This window comes from Tamandua tetradactyla, chromosome 14 (assembly GCF_023851605.1).
Source record: "Tamandua tetradactyla isolate mTamTet1 chromosome 14, mTamTet1.pri, whole genome shotgun sequence".
Taxonomy (NCBI): Eukaryota; Metazoa; Chordata; class Mammalia; order Pilosa; family Myrmecophagidae; genus Tamandua; species Tamandua tetradactyla.
The window spans coordinates 25494740-25512269 of record NC_135340.1 but is presented as its reverse complement, the minus strand read 5'-3'; the positions used below and the strand labels follow the sequence as shown (position 1 = coordinate 25512269).

The 17530-nt window shown below is 38.4% G+C and overlaps 2 long non-coding RNA genes across 2 annotated transcripts in view; one reads left to right on the top strand and one right to left on the bottom strand.

The window, feature by feature from the left end:
- Positions 1 to 616: 616 nt before the first annotated feature.
- The window catches only part of LOC143654849 (uncharacterized), a 36076-nt gene continuing 19162 nt past the window's right edge, over positions 617 to 17530 (bottom strand). The window contains exon 3 of the long non-coding RNA XR_013162004.1: positions 617 to 948. This is a non-coding gene — a long non-coding RNA (uncharacterized LOC143654849). The remainder of the gene's footprint in view (positions 949 to 17530) is intronic.
- LOC143654847 (uncharacterized) lies at positions 15148 to 17103 on the top strand. The gene is made up of 3 exons (XR_013161999.1): positions 15148 to 15299; positions 15618 to 15721; positions 16998 to 17103. It is a non-coding gene; the product is annotated as an uncharacterized LOC143654847 (long non-coding RNA).

Sequence of the window (17530 nt, the reverse complement as noted above, 5' to 3'; positions counted from 1 at the left end):
GGAAGCTCTAATCAAAAGCAAATAGAGGTATGGACCTTGCTAGTAGGGGTTATGCCTAGGGCATATCTCGCTGGGGAAAAGGGGAACTTATTACCAAACCAGGAAGGATGATAAGGTCAAATATGATTTATTTTATGCCTTTACAATCCACCCTGTGGTGCTTTGTCACCATTTTTTTAAATGGCTATGGAGTGAATGGGGGAGATATTTAAGGAAATATTTAAACTCATCATTATGGTTTGAATGATCAGCCTAAATAAAAGTACCGTAATCATGATTAGAACTAGTGCCATGACTAGTAATTGGAAGGTCTGGCAGAGGGAGTCTCTCCATATAGTGGGGCCTGGCATGAGGAAAGGTCCAGGGTAAGCCTGAAGATCATGAGGGTTTGGAAGGCTGCATTGTACAAAGGGGTTAGAGAGATTATTAATAATGCCTATCTGTTTTTGCATCTTTTATAAATTATATTGGATTTGCCCTGAGTTGTTGATGTACAGGCAACAGGTCATACTTTGTCATAACATAGACTCTCACCAGCCAACAGATAATGCATTGCAATTTATTACAGAAGATCATTTGAGCAAGGAAACTATGCTGTTATTGTATGACGCCCACATCTGGGGTACCAGTTGTACCTGCTGGTCCATCATGCTGACAACTGTCGATTGGCCTAGAAGATATCTGATTGCTGTGGTAAGATGTGGCTTACAGATTTGCAGGCTTTAAGTTATGACGTGGGCTCACTGGACAGGCATTTAGCAATCTCTGCAGAATATAATTCCAAGTCTGATTCCCAGGGCTGCAAACAGTGCTGCAAGTCCAATACTACAGCTCTTGAGGTAGATTTGATCAAAGGTGAAGTCCTCTCCATCAACATCTAGGTAGATGTCATCTGAGGTGGTGATCTCTGGGGGCCAGTCCAAGAGTGGTATCCTCCCAAGTGGCAATCTGTAAAGGATGGGGATATATAAATTGGATAGCTTAGGGTCTTCAGTCATGCTTTGGGGGCATGCTGGGCTCAGGTGATTGAGTTGTAAAATCAGCCATCTCCTGTGTCCCATCCCTGGGCATAATTTTAGGATTAGCCAAATATTGTTAGAGCATGCCTGGGCCCGCCTGGCAAGGCCTTGTGGGTTGGTAAGTAATCCTAGGACCCATGAAGCTAACAAAAATACTAAAACCAAGAGCCAGGTTGAACACTGACACTGCGCTAGTCAGCGAGGACTGGCTTCTGGGGACACTGTTCTTATCATGACAGCCAGGCTTGGTGTTGTTCTCCCTTGTTGAGTTTCCTCTCAAGGCTTGCTCTATGTCATGTTTGCCAGCCTGGGTGTTGTGCTTTGTGTGATAATAGGCATGGCAGGGTAAAAGGACAACACTTTTTATGTGACTGGCATCCACCAGACGTAGCTTATCTTCATCTCTAAAGGTGACCCAGGCCATTTTGGCTGCTTGGTTTGGGAGCTATAATCTCTACTTCCTGGTGGCTCTGTCTGGCAGTGATGGGAAGAGGTCCCAGGTAATTAAAAGCAAAAGGAGACACATTTAACTCCACCTAGTCAAATGTGTGATGCCAATGTTTGGTTTTAGAGCACAAGTCAGTCTTTTGTAACTATTTTGGCCAGGGAAGAGCTTATAGGTAATCCCTTTTATTTTCTTTTTAAGCTTTTTATTTTTGTAACATATATACAAGTTAAAATTTCCTATTTTATCCACTTTCAAGTGTACAATTCATTGATTATATTCACGGCACTGTGCTGCCATAGCCAAATCCATTATCCCAATTTTTCATCATCTCACAAAGAAACTGTAGCCATCAAGCAAAAACAACACTTCCCCTTACTCCTTAACCCCTGGTAACCTAAATCTACTATCTGTTTTTATACATTTGCATATTCTATCCCATGCCTTGATTTTATATGTGATCTATGTCATGGGAACCTATCCATTCATTTGGTTATCTGCATTTCCTAAGTGGATTGTAGGCAGACAATCCTTTGGTTTGTGCCCATTCCACCAGGGCAGAAGAGCCTCTGAGGCCTGAGGGGCTCTGGGTCCACACCACTAGTTGGTAAGGGAAGTTTGGGGGACCTGAGTGGGCAGTTTTTGAGGGACCAGTCAGATATGCTGTATAGGAATGAATTTTAGATAGTTTGTCAACAATGTCATTAAACAGTAACTCTGGTGTGGTGAGTGGAGCATGTGCAGAAATGGGTAAGGCTCTGAGTTATTTTCAAATGTGGAATCCTTCACAAGAGCCTTTATTAAAGAGAAAATTATTTTGTTTCCATTGGTCTAACCCCCCTGCCAGCCCTTTGGCCATCACCCAAGAATTAGTGAAGATTTGGAAATTGTGCAACTGGCAATTCAGAGCAACCTGGAGGGCTAATGGGACCACTTCCAGCTCTGCCAACTGTGCGGACTCCAAATAGCCGTGATGGATAAGTGGTTGTTTGAGGCCAGATGATATGCCATGGCCCTCCAGTGAGCTGTGCTGCATACAACAATAGCATTGCCATCAGTGAGATATATTGACTCTTTTTCCATGTCAGACAATTGGTCCCAAGATTTCTGCATTTGGATAGCAGGGGGTGATGGGGTGCCATCACCAGTGTCTCAAGATCTGTGGACAAGGGACTGAGCACAGAGGAAGCCACATCCTCCCGTTACGCCTTGTTTGCTAGGTTTAGCCCTTTCCTGTTGGTGCCATTTCCTTTCATACAGTGAGGCTTCAGTGGATGTGCTGAGCTCCACTGGGAATTATCTCTCACCCATGATGTTATGGGTGTATGTGTATATCCTGCATATGCAGGCTGACCAGTTATAACCTTCTAAACACCTCCAATTTTTAGAAGAGCACAGTAAGCAGCCAGGATTTACTATGTTTAGCCCAAAGTCTCCAAGAGGCATATTCTGAGGTAGCTAAGACCTCCAACTTAAAATCGATTCCAGTGGGACAAGGGTCATGGCTTGGAAATGACTTATTTTGACAATTCTAAGGTACATTGTTGGAGTGCTTCCCAGCTGAAAACATCAGTTGTGCATGTCCTTTTGTATGCGGACTATAATAAAAGTGAGAGATGTGAGATGCATTATCTTCAGGACATGAATAATCCTAATAGACATGCTGGGCATGTCTTCGAGTCTGAGGTGGACTTGTGTTTGATGGTGGTGGAAAACTGACTGCCTTTAAAAGATCAGATGACACCCAAGAACTTGACAGAGTTTAATGGCCCTTGCATTTAATGAGTGTTATTGACCAGCCTCATTTTTGCAAATGATGTGTGAGTGGGGCAAGGTCTTCTCAGAGTCCCTCTTAAAGTAGTACCTTAATCCAATGTCAGCTATAGAGTAACATTATTAAGCAGTTTTTAAAAGACCATTTGTAAAGGCCTTGGTGGCGATGGTTAGAATTCTTTTTTTCTTAGGTATCAGCACTGAATAAAAGTTGTTAGCTAAGTCAGCTACAGCAAAGCAATTGCCCACACTCTTGTGTATATCTTTTTTTAATATATCTTTTTTTATATAAGATGATGTTAAGAATAGGAGCTTTGATTGCCAGGACTTGTATATTAAGGTTGAAATAATTAACGGTTAATTACCCTTCATTGGTGGAGGCCTTAAAATCTGGCCAAATAGGGCTATTTTATAGGGAGTTGGTAGATATAATGATGACTCTCTCTTTGATGAGATCTTGGATTATAGGCTAGAGCCCCAAAGTACCTTGTTTCAGGTGGTGTTGCAGCATTTGTCACCATAATTTTCAGGGAAATTTCCACAGGGGTTCCATCTGATATAACCCACTGTTATGGTTTGGGTTCACATGTCAACTTGGCTAGATGATGATGCCCAGTTGTCTGGTCAAGCAAGTACTGACATAACCATTATTGCAAGGACATTTCATGGCTGGTTAGTAAGCCAAAAGTCTGGTTTATTAAATTATCAGCATATTGATTGCATCCATGGCTGTTTATATCTGCAGTTGGCCAAGGGTAGTATCTCCAACATTGAATGATGTTTGCTCTAATCAGCTGAAGACTTTAAAGGAGAAGTCAGAAGAGAATCTCTCTCTGTCCATTTCAGCCAGCCAGCCTCTCCTGGGGTATTCATTAAGATTTTCATTGAAGCTGTCAGCTTGTGATCTGCCCTATGGAATTTGGACTTGTGAATCCCCACAGTTGTGTGAGACACCTTTATAGAATCTCATTTACAAATATCTCCTGTTGGGTCTGTTTTCCTAGAGAACCCTGACCTATATACCCACCAACCGAGTCAAAGATTTAATCCTACTCCAGGCAATGTTTAAAGCATCAATACCTATAGTGAGGAAAGTAAGAACAAAAGTGCCATGACTAGATTCAGGGTAGCTGTTTAATAAGAATTGTTTCAATAGTCACAAGTCCAAGGAGGGCAAGTGTAGTAGTTTGAAGCTGTTATGTACCCCAGTAAAGGTCATGTTCTTTTAATCCATTCTTGTGGGTGCATACCTGTGTAGGTAGGACCTTTAGATTAGGTTATTCCAATTGATATTTGATTCACCTCATTCAAGTTGGGTCTTAACTCTCTTACTGGAGTCCCTTATAAGAGGATAAAGTATATACAGAAGCTAAGAGATGAAATTAAGAGAAGATTATAGAGAAAAGCCCTGGAGAAACTAAGAGGTGACCCAAAGAGAACAAAGAGGAAGCCATTGAAGCCATAAACTGAAAGCAGCAAAACCTAGAAGAAAAGAACCAGCAGATTCCAGTCATGTGTCTTCCCATATGACAGAAGTGTCCCAAATACCAGAAGCCTGTCTTCAGAGTCCAGGTACTATCTTGTTGATGCCTTGAATAGGACATTTTCATTGCCTAAGAACTGTAAACTGTAAGTTAGTAAATCTCCACTGTAAAAGCCAATCTGTTACAGGTATATTGCATTCCGTAAGCTTTAGCAAATTGAAACACAGGGAAATGGACCTTTGATATGCAGAAAGAGGAGGTGGCAGCCTCCTGTAGAGTGGCCACCTGGGCCTGACAAACCAAGACTTGTGACTCTGGTGTGAGTCTCCCTCATGACCTGACAATAGTTCCAACCCACCCATCTCCTCTGGATAGTATGTCCCTTAAATCTTCCATGATGAGGTGTCAAAGTGGGGACACTCCTCCCTGTAGGTAAGATGAACTTCAGGTCTCTTTTGTCTGAATACTCAAAGAAATGCTGTGCCCATTGCATCATCTCAATCTTTTAAAGTAACTGTAGGGTTTCATTTCTTGCCAGTGGGCATCTGCCCTGAGGGTAAAAACTGTTATGGATGAGTGTGATTTCTTTTATTTCATATCATTAGGGGAGGGGCCCAGAGTCTTCAGTGAATCCAGCCCAGTGCCTCTCCACACCCCCACTCTGGGGATCAGAATTGGTGACTCCAACTGAGCCTCTTTTCCTTATTCCATCATAAAATCTTTATTAGGGCAGGCATCAAATTGATATACCCACTGTAACCATTTTTATTTTAGGCAGAAGATCCCTTACTTCCTCTATGTCATCAGACATTTTATCCCAGTTATGCATTTGAACCCTTCCCCTTTTAAATATTGTGGTATCATAGTGGTTGTGGATGAATTTAGAATGGAGGTCAGGAAGGTCATAGAGTTAATTATGTAATTTCTATATCCTGGCAATGCCTGAAAATTGTCTTTTTCCTGGGGTTATTAATAATTGCTAATAATTCATATCCCTTATTGAATACTCTTATCAACCAGCCAGCAGTCATCTCTCCCTCTTATTGAACAAAATCCTTAAGAATGGTTTGACTTGTAAAATTTCTGGTTTGAATTTTAGTATCCTCCCAATCTGGATTTTGTTTGAACTTGTATGTTATTGCCAGGAAAGTTTGGGGGTTGGGAGGACCCTCAGCCCCATCTCACATTCTGCCTCCTCTTTCTGTCTGGGTATTCCAGTTGACCTCAGAAAGTGTTAGGGTCCACAGCCAAGAATTGTACCCCCTATAACCCATGGGGTCGGGGGATAAAAAGTGACACCGGCAAAGTCTGTGGCAATGTAAGGGCCACAAATATTTGGGTCCCTTTGGCCAGGGGCCACCTGTAATCAGGAGTATTCACCCTCCCTATGTGCTTTGGTGGGGGAAATATTCCCTAAACCCAGGGATGGAATAATACCTCTAGCAAGGTTTGCCAGATATAGCTCAAACAGTATGATCAATAGAGACTCCCATTTCAATACAATGCCATCCTCAGGTTTCCAAGTGCTTTGGCAGCATGGCCATCAACAGGCCCATGATTTCTTATTTGCTGGGAGACCTAAGACACATAGACCTGGGAATGGCCCCTCCTATGTCTTAAGTTGACTTCTATATTTTCACAGAACAATAGCCAATTAATTTACACCAAACTTGCCCTGGTCTGACTCATTTCTGTGCTCCTTGTAAGGGGAGCTATAAGAATCCATTGGTTCTTCTTGCCCTACTCAAGCAAATTACTGAATTAAATGGTTCCCAGGGAGCCATCCCATGTTTCTCTGCAGGTTGCCAGGCCTTTAATGGATCTGCAATTTGGGGTGTATAACCAAGGCAACACTTGGACAGACGCAAAGGATAAAGCAAATCAGTGCCAATGAACACCAATAAACTATACAGCCTTCCCAAATGGTGCTAACCACATGAAACAGCATGTTAGTTAGCCATGAGCAGCATAAAAGTATTCCCACCTGGCCACTATCGGTCAACATCAAATCACCCTCCTCATTATGCCAGATGTTTTGGATGTTATAGGCAAACACAGATAACAAGCTAGCTGAGAATGCATGCAAGGACAAGTTTGTTAGATCACAGGATCTGGAACAGTAGAGGGGAGACTGAGGGCACTGGAGGGGACCCCTGGGTTAACCTAAACCAGACCCTGCAAGGGTTCCAGAGGAGAGGGGGAAGAATTATGCATGTATGTACCTGGCTCTTGCTTTTACTGTGGTTCAGAGGGGAGAGGTAGAACTTTCTCACAGATATTGGGGATTGGCAATTTCAGACTACACAGCACGAAGAGCAGGACGGAAAGGCCCACCTGGAGAAGCTGAGGGCTTCTTATCATCCAAGCCCTGCTAGTAAATTGTGAGGCATGAAAGGGCTAAAGCTGCCAGAGGCTGGTTGGAAAAGAAGTGACAGGAGACATTCAGAGAAGATAAGGGGCAGCCTTAATCATCAAAAGCAAATAGAGGTGCAAACCCTACTACTAGGGGTTATACCCAAGGCAGGGCTAGGTGGGGTGTTCACTCAAGAGGGGAACTTATGACCAGGTCAGGTGGTTTGACAGGGCACCAAATATAATTTCTTTTATGTCATTCCAGTAGGAGCCCCCAACTATCTGTGCTCCTATCTTTGGTGAAAGAATAGAAAGAAAAGAAAAAGCTTTACCTGATTAGACCCTACACTGAAGGGCAAACCCCAAATGGCTTATCAATTGGCTACCATGTCAATATAAAGTAGTGGTTCAGAATAGGAATGAGGCCAGTTGGCCTGAGATTGAATCGATAGTGTGGCTTTAAACAAGTTTAACCTCTCTAAGCATCAGTTTCTCCATCTGTAAAGTGAGCTTAATGATAGTATCTACCTCATTAGGTTGCTTCTCCCTAAATGAGTTCATATATGCAAAGCCCTCAGATCAGTGCCTACCTCATTGTCACATAATACTCCATAAGTGCTAACTAATGTTATCATCTCGGGGAAACTAGTGAGAGAGAGAAAAAGAGAACAAAAATTCAAAGACATACCAAGGGTGATTCCCCAAAGTACAGAATAGAGATTGGGTATTGGTACAAAATATTTCAGAATCTGCTGTCCATGAAATAGCTGACCACTGGAAATGATCCCATATTCTGTGGTGGATAGTTTCAGTGCCAACCAGTTTATACACTTCAATCAGAATTGAGGCGAGAGCCTATCATGGTAGGGAGGGGATCTGCTAAGACCCAGGAAACACTAAGACCCATGTCAGGATTTGTTAGAGAAAATGAGAAGAATGAAGATAGTGACATTGACATGAGTGATTCTGTGAGCTGAAATAAAGGTGAGGAGCATGCATGCGGTGAAAGTGGGACATTAATGTGAAAATTAATCATGAAGCAAAAGGATGCAAGCTTTGTATCATAAAAAATGACTAGGATTGAGGGAGAGGTGATAATTCAAAACAAGGAGAAATAATTGGTTCTATCCACCTCATAATGAGTTAGCTGCAATGAAACAAATTCATCTGGGGAGGACAATTCCTATGGGTGAGGGGGTTTAGGGGCCCAAGCTCTCTTTACAATCAAAGGTTATGGAAAGGGGGATACACCTCCCATTGAGGGGATCCAGGTGATTTGTGATGTTGATTTCATGTGTAAACTTGGTTAGGTTATGGTGTCCAGTTGTTTGTACAAGCAAGGACTAGCCTAATTGTTGCCATGAGAGTATTTTGTAGATGCATTTGCATGCATAGTCATTTGATTGCATCAACAATCATCAAAGGAGATTGCCCTCAGCAATGTGAAGGGTTTTCTAATCCAATCAAACTTAAAAGTCAGAATTTAGAATTTCAGAAATCGGAAAGGAGGAGTTCTCTCTACTTCAGGGAGCTTGCTTCCTCTGGGGTAGTATAACTTCACCTTTAGGGGAATTTCCAGGTTGTGGCCTGCCCTACAAAATTTGGAATTGCCAGCCCCCCAGTCAGGAAGGACAATTCCTGTAATAAATCTCTATAGACCTATGTCTATCTCCATAGCCATGCCATACCATAGCCATAGCCACACCCATCTGCATCCTGTTGGTTCTGTTTTCTGGAGAAGACTGACTGGTTCTAGTTTAGTAGAGTCAGTATGTCTGACTAGTTTTTCTCTCCCAGCCCCACCCTCATCTCTTTCTTGGCGCATGGTACCTTCTCAAGCTAGGCTCAGAGAAGAGGATTTTTTGAGCTCTTTTTCAAAACTGACAGAGATATTCTCCTGGAATAACAAAGGATAGGAGATATGCTAGTGGAGAATTAAAATTCAAAATGTGACAAATTTGACTGTCAAATATTGCAAATTGATACTATCTTATGACAAAAAACCCAACCAAATGAAAAACCCTTATAACTATTCATTTATCCTTCCCAAGCCTCTATCCAGTAGTGAAAACTAACAAAGCATATATAATTGCCAATCGTGGCAAGGTTCAGATTCAAGGGATGGCAAGGCCAGTGTGGAAGAGGAAAGTGGGAGAGGAAGGACGAGGAAAAGGACTGTGGTGCTGGGCTGAATATATATGGCATAGTTTCCAGACCATCTTGATGGCTTTCTTTTGAATGGCATCTCACTTTTCAAGTGTTTTTTTTTTTTTTAAACTTGACATTTAGAATTACATACAAACTTGAGAGGGCTCTGTGCAGTACAGAGTACAGCACTACTATCAATTTTCGCAATCTGGACATTATACTTTTAATAGAATCTTAGAATTTTAGAGTCACGAGATATTTTAGAGGAAGTAAAAATTCCAGTTCTATCCTTTCCCCTCCTAATCCCCACGTCACATGTCGATACAGAGAGGGGCAAAGTCAAGCGACTTGTAGAAATCCTGGTAGCGTGTAATGATAGAGTCATGTGCCAGTCCGAGTCCCCAGATCACAAAGCCCCCCTCAATTAATGCTAAGATCATGCTAATTTCTTCCAAGATTGCAAGGCTGATATAGAGCTTGTGGCTAACTATAACTCTTTTTTTCAATTATGTTTTAAATTGTACCTTGCATTTGTCAAATAACTACTGTGAGTTTTTGGCTCTTAAGTTTACTTAAATAAGGACTGTACTTTTAGAGTAAAAAAAAAAACTACACATTATATCAAGTGCTGAAACCCCTCTCTTTAAAAAGCTTTAAGAATGCAATTACACTATGAAGTAATATTCAGAACAGATACATTTGTTTGCCTTCATAAGTTAGTCAATGATTGTACAGCTTTGTTTTGGGTGCTATCATTTCATTTCTGTGAAGATCAGGATGTCTCTATCACTATTTGTAACTTTAGAAAAACACCTGTGTCCAAAATCTATTATTACCTAACAATCTATATACATATCATTTTAAGCCCACATTTTCTACTTCATGTAGTATGCGCATACATATCAAACATTGTATTATTAACTTCCTTTTTCCATAATAGAAGCATTAATAATAACAAATGTATTCAGTCAGAAAACTGAACTAGAACCAGGTCCTCTGATTCCAAATAAATTCTCCTGTGCTTTTTAGAAAACAAAATAGTTTGCATTATAAATTCTATGAAATATACAACATATCAGATAATGATATGAAAAAAACTCATATATCACTACCCATCTCTATTAAAGTTTCAGAATATTGCTGTATTTATTTCAGTCGTTTCTTTTTTGGTCTCCCAGTAAATAAGACCTTACATATTTATTTGGAATGTCCTGTATATTCTCTCTCAATGCAAATCTCTCCCACCCTTCCCTAGAGGAAACCACTCTCCTGGATTTTGGATTTATCAGTCTCAGACATGTTTTACATATTTATATTTAGTAATTTTAAGACATAAATCACATAAGTGCATGTTTTCAAAATGTGTGTGTACGGTATCATACTTTACATATCATTCTGGAGCCTGCTTTTATTCACTCTACTTTATGTTATTACGATTTATCCAGGTGGATAATTGCAGTACAAGTTATACCTGATCTAATTAAGACTTTTCCAGGTTGATAATTGTAGCACAAGTTCATTCATTTCACGTGCCACATAAGATTCTGTTGAGCAAATTGCGTCTTTATTCTCTTATTAGTGGGAATTTAAAGGTTGGCAATTTTTCACTGCTATACCCAAGGCTACAAATGACTGTTCTTCTGCCTGTTTCCTGGTATTCCCCTGAAACAGTTTCTCTGTGTATGCTTCTGTATACAGATCGATGCATTCACATTCATGGTCATAGAGTGTAGGTGACATCAGTTTCTCTAGAAACGGACAAATAGCTCTCTTGCTTGACTTTACCAACTAACACTCAGTTTTCATATTCTTTTCCTCACACCTAATTCAAACCTAATTCAAAGAAGCGCATGACTCCATTTTAACCCTATGTGAGCTAACGTTTAAATATACTTTAAAAACGGACACATACTTCTTATTTAACAGAGGAGAAAGATATTGACAATAAAGACAATTCTTAGAATTTACAAAGTATCAGGGTTGCACTAGTATAAAAAGTAAATGAAGAGTCTAGAATTTATTCCAGACATGCTTAGAGAAGCAATAAAGCCAAAGCTTCTTCTCTGTTACAATTACATTATTTTTATTACTGCTTGTTCTTTTTTAGTTCTGTATATGTTTTGCATGAGAGAAAATTCAAAAATAGATTATGAAATATAGAAATGTACTTCACCACAACTCTACATAAAACATCTATGTATTAAAGAACTCATAAATTATTAAACTATTTGCATTTTATTTTATCCTTATTATCAAACTACATAATCAAAAGTAAAAGCAGTGAAGCTTATCTTCATATATAAAAGATAAACTGTGAAATTTTCTCCTGTGTTTCCCTGTCTTTGACGATATGTTTTCTGAACTGAGCTCTTGCGGAATGAAAATGTAGACCTCATAGGCACATCTTCCTGATTAGAAAACATGCAGGGAAAGAGAAAGACATACATCAAAATAAGAAGTTTCACAAGTACTAACAAGCGTTTGTGTGCTGCAAAATGTTATTACATTAACTCAATATTCTAGACAAGTTTTATTCTAAACAAGTTTTTCTACATTACCTTGCTAACTGTTCAAAGACCCATATGCATAAAATTTCACCTACTCAGATACCATCCTTCCAGTATTTTGAAATGATTTTAATAGCAAATTGATGATTTTAAAAAGCTAAATTAGTGATAGCTTCAGCAGTGTTCCATCATTATGTAAGAAACATGCACATTGATCTATAATTCAGATGTTTAGAACATAAAGCTATTACATCTCATTATTACCTTTATCAATTTAATTTTTCATTCAGGAAAGACCCTATGTGCAATTTTTAGCCATGCAATGTATTGCTGTAAATGTTTTCGTCTTTCTGTTTTAACTTGCAACCCAGGGGACATCATTGTGTCTGTTATGACCTCCATATCATCCATGAAACTGACTGTTGTTTTCTATTCTTTTGTTATTCAAAGGAAAGACCAATCTAGCTTTCTCCTCCATTCAAGGCACAAGTGCTACTTTAAGTAATATGTTTAGCATGGAATATATGAAGGTATAGATGGTTTCCTAAAATTTTAAAATTTGATATTTGTCTTAATTCTTCATTATTTTAGATTTAAAATAATTTAAACCAATCCAATTACAAAAATATAGAAACATTCATTGACTGTTTGACTTAAAATTTTTACAATAAAAGTTGAAAGTAATGAGAGTCTTTGTAAGCAGCTAACTTCACTAGGCAGACAAATTACTAAAAATAACAATTCGAAAGTTATATCTTGTTTGGAAGGATCATTCCAACACTCATTTATTCTAAGAGAGTTTATCAAGTAGTCTTAATTTTTTTAGCATTAAACAAGATTCTAGAAAACCTAGGGAACTAGCCCCAGTTCTGCCACTAACAATGTATTTTAGGAAAATTACTTAGAGTCTTTAGCTTAAAATGTACAAGTATTGCTAAATGTTGACCCAAGTAACATAGATTTGAAGATTTTGAATAGGCCCTTTGGCGTAAACCTACTTGCAAAGTGTACACTGGTTAGTGGGAAAAGGGGAGGTGCCAAAAAAGATTAGGAGGAGCTGGGGGACATGCTCCAATGGCGCGGCGTCCTAATTTCACAGCCTGTACAATCACTAGCCTTGGACTCTCCACCTATGGGACATTTTGATGGGCTTGAGGCTAAACTCTGTAAAAATGTCCCCTTTTTAATCTTCAAAGTATCCGCATAAAATGTAAGAGGTATCTTTCAGGAATCAGATCTTTTTCGAGCCGAAATGAGAAAAACATGTTCATGGACATACATAAAATTTTTGTGGAAGTGAAAAGCAGATGATGATAATAAAATGTCCTTTGCTACACTAACTACGGTGCCAGCAGTATGCCTCTTTAATGCCTAATGCACTCAAGATAACTATATGATCTGGGGTCTTCCTTTTTCCATCATCCTAAATTTATTATATGGTTTTGTAGTTTTCATACAAATTTATAAAACAAAATATGACAGTGATGTTGATATCATATAGTTGTGGCCTGTATAAGACATTACATGACCAAAGTCTTCAATCTTGAAGGAATTGTACAAATATCATGCTCTCTGTTTTTTCTTTACTAGTTACTGTGAAGTTCCATTTGTTCGATTTCTGAAGTCTTTCCCTCACACGAACATCACGTATCTTTGTAAATATCTTATTTACCCTCTTTTTCCGATTCTTGCACTCTCACCTAAGGAAAAATCCTCTTTCCATTTTCTCTTTACCTTTTACTTCTTTTTTCTTCCTGACCTCACACAAATCTAATCTAATCTAATAGTTCATGTTTCCAGTGTCAAGGAAAGAGAAACCTGAACTGCTTTTATTTTTCACAATTAGACAAAATAGAGAATTAGTGCCATTGATTTCTGTAACTTTGGCTATTCTCAGTTCTCTTTTATATGCTCCAGTTTTCTTTTTTTTTCTGCTTGCAGTTATTATTCCCTTTCTAGTCACTTAATAAACATTTATTGAGCAATATGCATTCACATCGCATTACTCAGGGGAATTGTGATAAAGAATAAAGCACAATTCCTGATCAAAAGCTAGAAAAACAATACATCCAATAAGGACGCATTTTCAGTTTAGTTTCTTTAATAATGTGTATTATAGCAGTATTGTTTTAATTATTTTTTTCAAAGTAAATATAATTTATATGTTATCTCATGGGTTAAGTAGGTTGTGTGATGACTGGCAACTGTTATACTGAAACACTTTTCTTTTTTTTAAGATAGCATTGTTTTCAAATAAAAAAAGAGAGTCAATTCCAATGCACTGCTTATAAACATGGTTTCACAGCACATTTATATGTAGTCTGTCTGTAATATTATCTTGAACTTTAAATTACACCTTTTCTTCAAAAGACTCAAAATATTACCATGTGCTATATCACTGGGTCTTGTTTGTTTTTAGTCTACCCTCTTTAATAAATGATTCGAAACAGTTTACATATATACCAAAATAATATAATATAAACAAGGTATAGAGATAGGGCTGGGAAAAGCCTGGAGTGGTGGAGGGGGTGGGGGCAGGTAGTCAGCACACAGCTATAAGCTCAGACTGTGAGCAGAAGGAGATACTGAGCTCTCGTCTTGCAGGCTCCCCCTTCCGTCTCTTTCTGTGTTGGCTTTTGACAGCAGATTGGTAGGCTTTGCAAATTTGATGAGTAGGTGGAAAGGTCGGTGATTTTGAGAACATTTTAAAAATGATCCCTTAGATATAGAAAAGTAACACCTTTATGTGGAAGTGGGTTTTGGGGTGGACTATAAAAATTTATCTCAAAAAATCATCTGTATCTCTCTTTAACATATCATGCAAAGATTTCTTCAGTCCCCCCCAATTGTACCAAACAAAGTTGACTAGTATAATTTTGGGCTAGAACATAGCCCAAGCAGGTATTTCCAGGTAGTTAACACAGAAAAATAAAAATGTCACAGAGTATAAAGATATCATGAAATGATGACTTTTGAGTAATTCATCACCCTGCTGGGTCTGCCAGACAGAAGTAATTTTGAAAAGTACCACTGAGCAACTCAACGTGTAGACTCTTATAGGAACTATTGAAAAAAATACCTAAATTTGAGAGGTGATCTGCAAACGCATGCTTTCATTTTTTAATCGCTTAAGTAGATCTTTCTAACAATTATGGTGGGGCCTATTATCTTATTTCTTTCTTTTAGTGGGCGATGACTATAGGGTCATCTCAACAATGACGTTTTGTGTGGTAGCCCAGGGTCAGCACTCCCTCCCTTAGGAAAAGGGGCGGAGCCTCGAGCCCGCGGCAGCCGTGGCCAGAGCACAGCCTCAGCGCATCAAAACTCCCCTCCCCTAGTCAGTGTCAAAACTCCCCTCCCCTAGTCAGTGTCTGCAACCAACTCTCGCGAGACTCCGTTGTAACCAGATCAGACTCCGTTGTAACCAGATCAGACTCCGTTGTAACCAGATTGCTGGAGACACCGAGCCTTATAAGCCCCCCTTGGCTCCCTCGCTCTCTTCGTTTTCTGCCAGGAGTGCTGGTCTGCAATGCCAAACCGGCTCCCATACGGAAGAATCTTTCTCCTGTTGGTCAGTCCATAATTAAAACCCATGGTTAATTTTCTGCCGAGTGTGTCCTTTGGTCCAGGGGTTGACTTATGTTGTTAAGTCTTGCAATACCCTCTTGAATTAGGCATGAGACAACACATTATCCCCATTTATAAAGGTAAAACTGAGGTGTTAGACATGTTAAACTGCGGTTTACTTGTTAGACATGCACTAAACATTTGATTGCACGTTTAACAGTTAATTCTGAATAACCGATAATTTGAAATAAGTCTGCCCTTTTATATGTAGTCAGATTCACAGTGACAGAAATTTAGAATATTGTTTTCTTCTATTTTCAAGCTGTCGTCACATAACAATCCTTAAAACCCAGATATCTGTGAATGAGAAAGCCTTAGAAATTTTCGGTGTTTAATCAAAGACATTAAGTTACCAAATTGAGTCACGTAAGTATGTATTATTTCCCTTGGCCCTTTATAAGCCGTTAGAATTTGCTTCCCCTAAATTAATTTTCTACTTTTTATAAGATGCACTTTCCTAATATATATAATGCTCTTTAGCTTGTAAAATGTTTACACTGAGGGAACTAAAGGCATTTTAATCCAATCACATTAAACGACATTTTAATCCAAGATTCCTCTGAAGAATTCTTTTGAAAAACTGAAAAGTTAATCTTTGAAATGTTTTTATTTTACCCCAAATATAACAGGGCTCATTATGAAATATGATATGCATATAAAATATAATAAATCCCTAAGTATATGTTAAAGTACTTCTGTTTTAATCCCATTTCACCTTTTCCATCAATAAATTTATAAAAGTGAAAAATCAATTACAGTGATGAAGCAAAATCCTGTATTGAAAATGTACAACTTTTCATAAACAATAACAATTTAAAAAGCAGTGGAATTATAATATTTAACAGTTTCAATTTACCAAATTACCAAAGTAAACTCTACTTAGAATTTATTTCTGTACAATAGTAAAAATGTGTTCAGATAAAACATTCATTTGTGGTAAGGGAAAACACTAAAATCTTTTTTTTTAACATAAACAGCCTTTTTCTTTTTCACACAAAAATAGTGCAAGCGCAAATGTTTCTACTGCAAATAAATTGTAGAATATTGACTGACACAATTTTCAAAGTGAATGTTAGCATTGTTAGAATTAGAGGATCTGGAGCTTAATTTGAGAAACAATTCATTGTTAAGTAAAAAATCAATAAATATTTATAGACTATGTTATATTTTTGATACTGAACCGATGCTTTCTGGTTTGGGGATGAGGAGATATTAGAAAAGTATAGAACATGGGATCTTCTTTTCAGGAATTAAAAGCAAGCTTTCTGATTACAACCCTGTATAAACTGATGCTACAATTTGGAAAACCGAGTTTTAAAGAAAACAGCCCCTTCCTGATGTTCCAAAGTAACAGAGAAACCAAGAAGGGTTAGAACACCAAAAGATTTAGGAGGTGTTCTGAATAGTTAATAAATATTATGATCTGACTATGTTGTGATTACAACCAAGTGTAAGAAGTGTCTCTGTTCATTGAAGTGGTAGTTGTCACAATGCCATTTCTGCCACAAAATGTTATTTCACTCTTGAAAATAACTCCCTCCATTAGTAAAGGTATAATTCAGTTACTTGGATATGGTTACACAACTCTTTCCTTCAATACTCAAAGCAGAATCCAAGTTCCTGTTTTTCTTTTTCTCGAAAGGAGGTGAAAATCTGACAGCACAAAATGAAGCAAAAATCCAAGATAAAACAGACACCATTTTGTGCCCACTCAGTCTTCTTTCCAGGGTCATACATGTGTAAGTAGCTGTTTGTTTATAGTCGAGACCTTCTGTGGGTAAATCTGGCAGGGTATCAAAGACATTTAGCATAGATATTACATTTTCATTGCATGTGTCTATTTTTTTCCCTGTTGATGAACCAAATATAGCACATGCAGATGATTTTTAGGAATTTATTTTAAATCATAAGTGTTTCTTTTTTTGTTTTTCTGAATATTCACAGTAGCTGAGAGACAAGTATTTGCTTACCACTCCCCATCATAACATTGAATGGTTGGGAGGAACTGAAAACATGATTGCATAATGGGGTCCCCTCCTTTCTTTATCTATCGCGATCTGTCTGTCTGTCTATGTATCTACCTATCATCTATTCTATCCATTCTCTAACTGCATTCATGGTTACATATGAACAGCCATATATGTGGAAATATAGCCATATCAATATATTGATAGC